The 8,402-nt window shown below is 33.5% G+C and overlaps 1 long non-coding RNA gene across 1 annotated transcript; it reads left to right on the forward strand.

Annotated features, from left to right (window-relative positions):
• The first annotated feature begins 200 nt into the window (after positions 1–200).
• LOC123629990 lies at positions 201–5,011 on the forward strand. The gene is made up of 3 exons (XR_006732504.1): positions 201–242; positions 2,684–2,777; positions 4,972–5,011. It is a non-coding gene; the product is annotated as an uncharacterized LOC123629990 (long non-coding RNA).
• The last annotated feature ends 3,391 nt before the right edge of the window (positions 5,012–8,402 follow it).

Genomic DNA, 8,402 nt, shown 5'->3' on the forward strand with positions numbered 1-8,402 from the left:
TTGCTGTCTTTCTTGATACTGTCTACTTTTTTCTTCCTAAAACTGGTTCAACCTTGAAATTATTTTTGCTATTAGTTTTATTTTATTGAGATAAAAATGAATGGTGATAGACTTGTATATGTATTTAAAATGTATGATAAAAATGTTCTCATGAGTGTATCTGTGAATACCATTTTATAGACAAGATGTCTGCATTAAAACCTGGAAAAAATGAAGATGCAGAATCACCTCAGGATTTGGAGGTACTGTCTATTGTTGTTGTTATTTTAAAATATAAGTATCAAATGATGTTAGAGCCTAAAAGGAAATGTTTAGACTTTATGTTCTCACCTCTGTTTATGCCCGTAAAGAGTTAGTTTCTTGTATTTTCAGCTCACAATTAACAAATTGGTTATTGCATAGTACAATTCTTCTCACCTGTGGGATTCATTTAAGAAGCTACTATAGTATAGTGCAACAAAATAAAGCTTAGAAAAGGAATCAGTTTGGGTGCTCAACTTAGGTTTTTCTACAACAAAAGAATTATTCCAGGTCAACTTATGATCAAATGAATCATTCTATGTTATATGTGGGTGTGTAAAAGTCCTAATGATACTCAGAGAGAAACTGTTTGAACGATTGTCTTTTCCAACGTGGAACTTAAAAAGATAATATCTGCAACTTGAAGGTGTTCGTATAATTGGGTTGTTAAGTATAGATCTGCAAACAACATTTCCAGACAAGGAAAAGTATGGGAACAGTAAATATGTAGGACTATAGTAACAACAGTTCAGTTTAGTGGTGTTTTAATAAGTAGAATTCATTTTTAAAAATAGAAGCCATTGGATATTTTTGTGGCATCCATGTTTGTACTAGTGTCAGCATAATATAATGACAGTGTACATTGAAGTGACAACTGTGGAAAGATATGGGAAGGGTCTGATGATAGAACAGCTGCTGCACAGTGGTACCAGCACTGAGTGGAAGCCAGAAGACATGTTAGTGTCCTGGTGCTGTCGCTTAGTAGCCATGCAATCTTGAAAAAAATGAATGATTTATCCTATTCAGATATCAGTGACCTTCTTCATAAATATGGTACTAACATCTATTCCTTAAGTACACGCAATGAACAAATGTGGTAAGAAACATAAAAACATTTTGTAAACTGGAGAGAGTGTTTATACAAATGAGGGACCAAATGATTACACTGATATTCACTAACTTAATGAATGCTGAAGGTACTTTTTGCAAACCAGAAGGCAGTAGTCCTAAGAAAAGAATGGAAGTTATAGCAAGCATATGGATTCCTAATTTTGGTTATGTTCAGTTTCCCAGCAGACTATTACCAGAGATGTCTTGTGGGAATATAGTGATTTGATGCTTGAGACCTTCCTGATGGGATTTTATATGTTTTGACATTGATTAAATGTCTGTTATTGAGTACCAACTACATGCTGGGAAGTAAGACACTGAATATACAAGATGAGGGAATATTCTATAGGGGTAGGAAGAGAAAAATAAGTAAACAACAAAGAGCTATAGGTCATTATAAGTTCTGCATATAAGGAAAACAGAGACTGGTTAGAAAATATTGAGGTAGTTTGTAGTTAGGATGGGGATGGAAATGTGAATAGAATTCTGTAGTCAGAGAATATCTTTCTGAGGGTGACATTTACATCACCGACTTTCACATGACTAGGAATGAGCAAGCCACGTGAAAGTCTAGGAGGAGGACATTCTGGACGGAGAGATGAGTGGATCACATCTCTTCATTTTACCCTTAACATCCTGGAATGACCAGGAAGCAGGAAATGGGACAACCACCATCCTACTCAATTATTATTAAGTATAGAAAAAATGTACAAATAAGTGTCCAGCACCATTTAGATGCTTTATGAATAAATATTCTTATAATTCTCTCTTCATTAAGGTTTGCTATTCTTTTTTGCAGTTTTCTTTTTAATTGGGAAAGAGTTACATATACTTTACTTTGTGTATCTCTAATATTTGTTTGCTTTACCTTGTACATGTGTAACATTTCCTTGGTTTTATTGAAATATGACATAAAGATATGTTTTTTTACTACTCCATCATTTTATTCATCCGTTTATACTATCAGTAAAAACTTTATTAAAAAATATTTAGATATTTGCAAGCCCTTGTTTCCAAAATGATGCAGCTTGTTAAATGTGCTGTTCTTCCTGAACTTGACATACTCTGATGTTTGTTATCATGCTAAGTATCTTATTTTAACACTAAACATTTCGAAGGTTAAAATTATTCTAAATATTTAATTATGTAATTATTATAGTAGGTGTATTGTATGTATGTATATATATTAAATACTCTTCTTATTTTTGGTGGGGATTGTAAAGTACAATCAGGTATTTTGAAGTTACTTCCTTGTTGAAATGTGCATACCCATTAATATTTTGTCTGTGACTATATTGCCTTTTTCCTCCATTCTTGGTTTTCAGGGTCAATAGCCAGAAATAGATAAAAGGTAACCTTGAGCTGGATAACATATGTGAAGTTCCCTGTACAAATGTTTTGGTTTTTCAATACATACTTCTCTTATTTTTAAGTCTAATTGCCTTTACAATAGGAAATTCAGGTAGTTTTAAGAATATGATTGGAAAATTTTGATGGAATTCATTATTTTTATTTTTTAATTGAAACTTATTATTGATATTAATTTTAACAGAATGTCTCCACGAATCTCCCACAGAAGTATGGTGGTGATTTACGGTGGGCTGCAGTTCACAAACAAGAATACACCATAAATGGACAAGTAGAAGGTAAGAACCATATTTTATTAAAAGAAAATCATTTAACAGACTGTTTATTTAAAAACATGTACACTGATACATTCTAAAATCCAAAGAATATCATCAAGCCTCAAGAAGCAGGCATATATAATGGAGGGTGGTCAAATAAAATAATTCTTCAGAAAAAGGAAGAGCAGAGTGTTTGAAATGTGGGAAGCATATTAAGTGAGCTTCCAATACCAGAGTGTGTCAGAGAAGTATAGCAAACATTTCTCACTCTTCTTATCTCCCTCACTGTTGGGAAGGCACTAAGGATTGAGGCACCTAAACCTGCAGCACTATCTTTTCTATACCATAGAGGAATAGAAGCATATGTGGTCAGCTGTACACATGCATAATTTAATGTGGTTTGAAATGTTCTTACTTCATAGGGTAGAATTAGTACTGCTCAAGATAAAAACTTTGGAGAGAAGAAGAGAATAGGGTCAATTATTGAGAGATGAGGGAAGATAGAGGCTGATAAGCAGCCCATTAGAAACATTATGACTTGTAATACAATTTCATTTGTGGGGACATGATAGGGAGGAACATGAGGCTAGATTCCAAAAGGGTCAGTTCAGGTAGAGGAATGTGGAAGTACACTCAGTGTAGACCAGAGCGTCTCAAACTTTCATCAATCAGCTGTGTTAAAAATGCACATTCTGAGTCAGCAGCTCTGGGATTCTGCATTTCTAGTAACTTCCCAGCTGATGCTCCTGCTGGTGGGCCTTGGGTATAGACTTCTTTTTAGAGAAATCTGGAAGAAGAGCCATTGGATAACAGTTTAAGACGTTACAGGATCAGGGGAAAACATTATTTTGTTATCATTTCTGAGCATGTTTGTAGCCAGAGGGGAAGGAGCCAAGTGATGAGGAAGGAGAAATTAGAGATGTAAGGTACTACTGCTAAATGAAGAGGAAAGATGTGGTGGGAATAAGAAATCAAAGATGTTGAAGGAGGAGAATAAGGGGCACAGATCTCTACATGACTGCTGTAAAGGAAGAAAGATTGTGAGGGGTGAAGGAGGGAGGAATGAAAGAAGTTAGGAAGGTGATTTTGGAGTTGATGAGGAAACTTGGGAGCACTTCAGATGACTTCATTATATTTACACTCAAACAGAAGCTTAGATTCTTGCTACTTTAAAGGTTAGTAGAAGCAGGAGGGAGTGCTAGAATTGGGGTGAACAATAGTAGTTTATTTTTCCTCCCCATAGCTGTCAGACAGCAAATATACATGTTGCATTAATATTAGTTAATCAAATGAGATTAATTTGAATATAGAAGCATCAGCCGCTTTTTTAAGATAGCTAAATTTTTGGTAAGGTAATTGTTTCATAAAAGTCTTTTAAAGACTACTTGGTAACCAAACTAATTTTAAAAAGAAAAAAAATTACAGAGTTCATCCTTGAATACTAAAATTGTTATTTCAATATAGAAAATTTATTATACATTGTTTCTTAGATGTGGTGTTAAGGCTTTTTGTATGTGTGTGTATCAAGAAAGTTTAAGATGACTAACCCAGCAGATACAAGAAATGTAGGCATACCAATAGCCCATATAACTAATGAAAAAGGTGAATATATTCATTAACTAGCATTCTACAAATGAATCCAAGCTGATCAGTTCAGAATAGTTTTTCCGATGAAAGATGAATTATGCTCTCAACTGCATTGCAGCTGAGTACTTCTAAATCGTGGGACAAATTGAAGAACATGATAACTAATTATAGTATAATGGTACAAATAATTCTGCTGGGTTGTGTTACAGATATGCTGTAGCATTCTCCCATCAGTTTTGATGGTTACCCCCTCAGGGTCATGACTTTCTCCACTGATTAATGATCCCTTTTCCCCTCATCAATCAGCATGTTCACACAGATCTATGGCCACTTTCCTCTTCAGTTAACAGACATAGCTAATAGTTAATAGAATTTGTGAGTGAATCTTTGAGATGTTGTATGCCTTGGACCAGGTGTCTCCCCAAGTGGTTTCTTGAAGCTTGGGTTTTTTTTCTTTTTTTAATTAGAAGTATTTCTTAAAGAAGTAAGTATTTCATCATAGATTTGGCTTCATTTAAACTCTAAATTTATACAATGAAAATTTTATTTTCTATCTATTTCTATAAAGACTGTCTTTTACCTCACTCTTCTAACTAATCCAATTTAATTCAATGTATGGATTTTTTAGCAGAAGAAGACCTAGAAGTGACATCAGAGAATGAGCAAGAGAGTCCTGAAGGAAGTGAAAATAACCAGCCACCGGTATGTAAAGATTTAAATTTAAATTTCTGGTTTAACATAATTTTCTTCATTTTAATAACATCATTTTGCACTAACCTGTTAGAGTAAATAATCATTTACTATTTTATAATTTTATTTATTTATATTTTTATTTTTCCAATTTATTTATTTATTTTCATTTTTCAAAAAAATTTCAGAATATTATAGGTCTACAAACATTTTGGTTATGTGTAATGCCTTTGCATTGCCCAAGCCAGAGCTACAAGTGTGCCCATCCCCCATACAGTGTGCTATGCACTCATTAGTTATGAGTTTACCTACCCCCATTTAAAGTAGTTATGCAACTGAAAATATTCTTACAATCTCTAGTAACTTATAGCTGATGTTTACCTTGGAGTTGAGGCATATGTTTTTCCAAATTTTGTTTACTCTTCCATTTTTACAACTTCCTTACATGATAAAGAGGGTGACATCAAATATTGAATTATAAGCAATAGAAATTATGAGTAATTTAAGAGTGATGACCACTGAGTTGTATTCATGTCAAAGGAGTAACCATTGCCAGTGGTTCAGAATTTTCAGTTTTATGTTATCAATCATTAATTGCATGGTTAAAGATTTCTTCTGCCTTGTGGTCTCTAATTGACTTCATCGTCTATGTCCAGGGTGAGAATAGGGTCATAAAGTCATCTGTACTGTCTGTTAAGGGACTCATATCTTTAAGAAGGGGTCCTTTGGTGTTAGGGTACAAACAACTTTCTAACTTGTTTTAATGTGGGAAATCATGAAATGTTATTATATTTTTAAATTCACTGTCATTAGGAGACTTTAGACTGTTAGTGGCCTCTGAATGGAGGTTTTTTCCAAGTTCTTGGTGTTAATCAGGAAAAGAATTTTAGGATGGACCATGAAAGTCAAGCAGGAAGCTTTATATTGAATGATTGGAAGCCACAGTGCACTCTCTCAAGAGTAAGAGAGTGGGCAGGCTTGAAAAGAGCATCTGTATCAGGAGGAAGAGGTTTTTGGTGTTTTGAAGTCTTATTAATCGAGGGGAGGAGTATTTATGAGTAAGGGGCTGACTTTTGCTATGAATTTGGGTAGTAATTCCTAAAATTGGGTTTGCTCTCATTTTAATACTGTATATGGCTGTCTTTGAGCCATCATGGTGATTTCAAGGGTGGAGCAATTGTAAAACTCCAGTAATAATTGGCCTAAGTTCATGTAAAATGACAGAAACCATAATGACAAGCCAGCTGAAGTTGGTTCTTGCCTATGGTTAACAGCCCCTGTAGTCAGCTCCTGTCTAAGGGTTATTTACTTTAACATCTGCTCCCACTTTGCAAGTCCCCACATGTGATCTCAGCCCTGTCTCTGAAACTTCTCTTCTAACAAGACTATATTAGAACCAGTCTTAAGGAGATTATCCATCTAGATTCGTGACATTATCATCTTATGGTATATCATTTGAATTAACATTTAAGAAATTCCTTTTCTTTCTAATTGGTGTGTTGATTTTGGATCCTAATAATTAGAAGTGTGACACTCTCCAGTTAGCAATCTTTAGAAAAATTACTTAAGTGCTACCCTTTCTACTTTCTCTTCATCAATTGCCTGATCCATTCTGATTTTCTACTTATAAAAGTTCATGGGTAAGATGGAGTTATCTAAAGATATAATTGTATATAGAAATAGATTTTATCTGTTATGTAAATGATAGGAGTTCAGAATATTTTTTTCATAATCATTATTCCTTAATCAACCTGTTTCTCCATCACCAGTCTTCCAAGTGGCCTAAGGACTGGGAAGCTAATTCATTCATATGCCATATCATCTCAACAAGAATAAATGTAAAATAAGTTAATAAAAGTATGTAGTAAGGTCTAGGATTTTTTCACCCCCTAGTGACTTAAAGATGAATTGCATTGATTTGAACAATAAAATGAAAATACAGTGGGAAGGAAGCAGTGACAGAGAAGAGATAAATATGTGTCTAACCTTGAGATTTGCAACAAATATGCCCAGCCAAGTGAATCTGTTTAATGTGCTTTTATGTGTGCAAGATTCATCTATTTGATTCAAACTGTTGGAACTTAAAATTCCATCATAACCACTTTAAATATTATTGACCAGAAACATATATAGTTCCACATAGCTTTTAAAATCGCCACTCTCAAATGTTTGTGAAATCAGAATTTACATTATGTTGGAAATATGGTATAAGATTTGACAAGTATGATTTGATCATATGAGTAGAAAAATCCCCAGCCAAAAATACAGTATTTGACTCCAAAATGGAAAGGTGAGTTCTGTACATTGAGTTTTAAAGCTACACAAAAATCTAGAGATACTCTTTTTTAAATGTCAATGTAGATGAGGCCTGCCCCCCAATTAAGGCATTTAGTTATTTTGCCAAAGTCAGACAGTTAATTTATCTGACTAGTTTTTGACTAGTTTAATCTCGTAATTTACCTGATTCAGCATGATGCAATTCCACTATCTCTTTTTCTTTTTTTGTCAGAAATTGCTAGGTAATGCCACTTTAGGAGCTTTGAATGAATCATTTAATCTTTCTTGGTTTTACTCCTGTTATTAGTAGGTGAAGGAGCTAAAATAGATAATTACTTTATACTGTACATCCTCCAACTGTAAAATTGTATGGCTACTGAATGTGAAATTTGGGAAGCATCTCATTTTTCAGGACTCCACACCAGCAACTGAGCAGTTGCACTCTGCTCCTTGTGTGGTGACAAACTTGGTTCATATACATTTGTGTGTATCTTCATCTTTTGATATTTCTCTACCCAAATGAAAAAAGAATGATAAATGGCAGTGGCAAAAGATTAACTTGGTGCAGAAAAGGGAAAGCTTTCTCTCTGTTCCTGAAGCCTTACAATATTGCATCCTCTAAATCTGGCCATTTAACGTAAAATCCAGGTGATAAGACAGAAGAAAAAATTATTAAGGTAATACATTTAATTATTAAGGTAATACATTTAATTATTAAGGTAATACATTTAATCTAGTAAATCTAGTAAATTATTAAAGTCTTTGTCTTTTTCTTTCTGTCTCTGCCAGTCAAATGGGGGTGGAAATTCCTATTATCCAGAGAAGAGTGGATGTGAATAACAGCAAAAAATTAAGGAGGGCCCTTTTAGAAATTTGGGAAAATTCTGTTTCATTCACTCAAACAGAAATGAAGTAGACTTTATAAAAATTTCAATAATACCATAATAATTATAATTATATGATAATTATGTACAATAATATTCAAGTAAGCACAAAATATTTAATGATTAAAAATATGACAGTTAAGGTGAGTCAGGAAATAAAATCAATGAAAAGAGAAAAAGTTATTTTTATTGATAAGGTAATAACAAT

The sequence above is a fragment of the Lemur catta genome, unplaced genomic scaffold (genome assembly GCF_020740605.2).
Source record: "Lemur catta isolate mLemCat1 unplaced genomic scaffold, mLemCat1.pri scaffold_66_ctg1, whole genome shotgun sequence".
NCBI lineage: Eukaryota > Metazoa > Chordata > Mammalia > Primates > Lemuridae > Lemur > Lemur catta.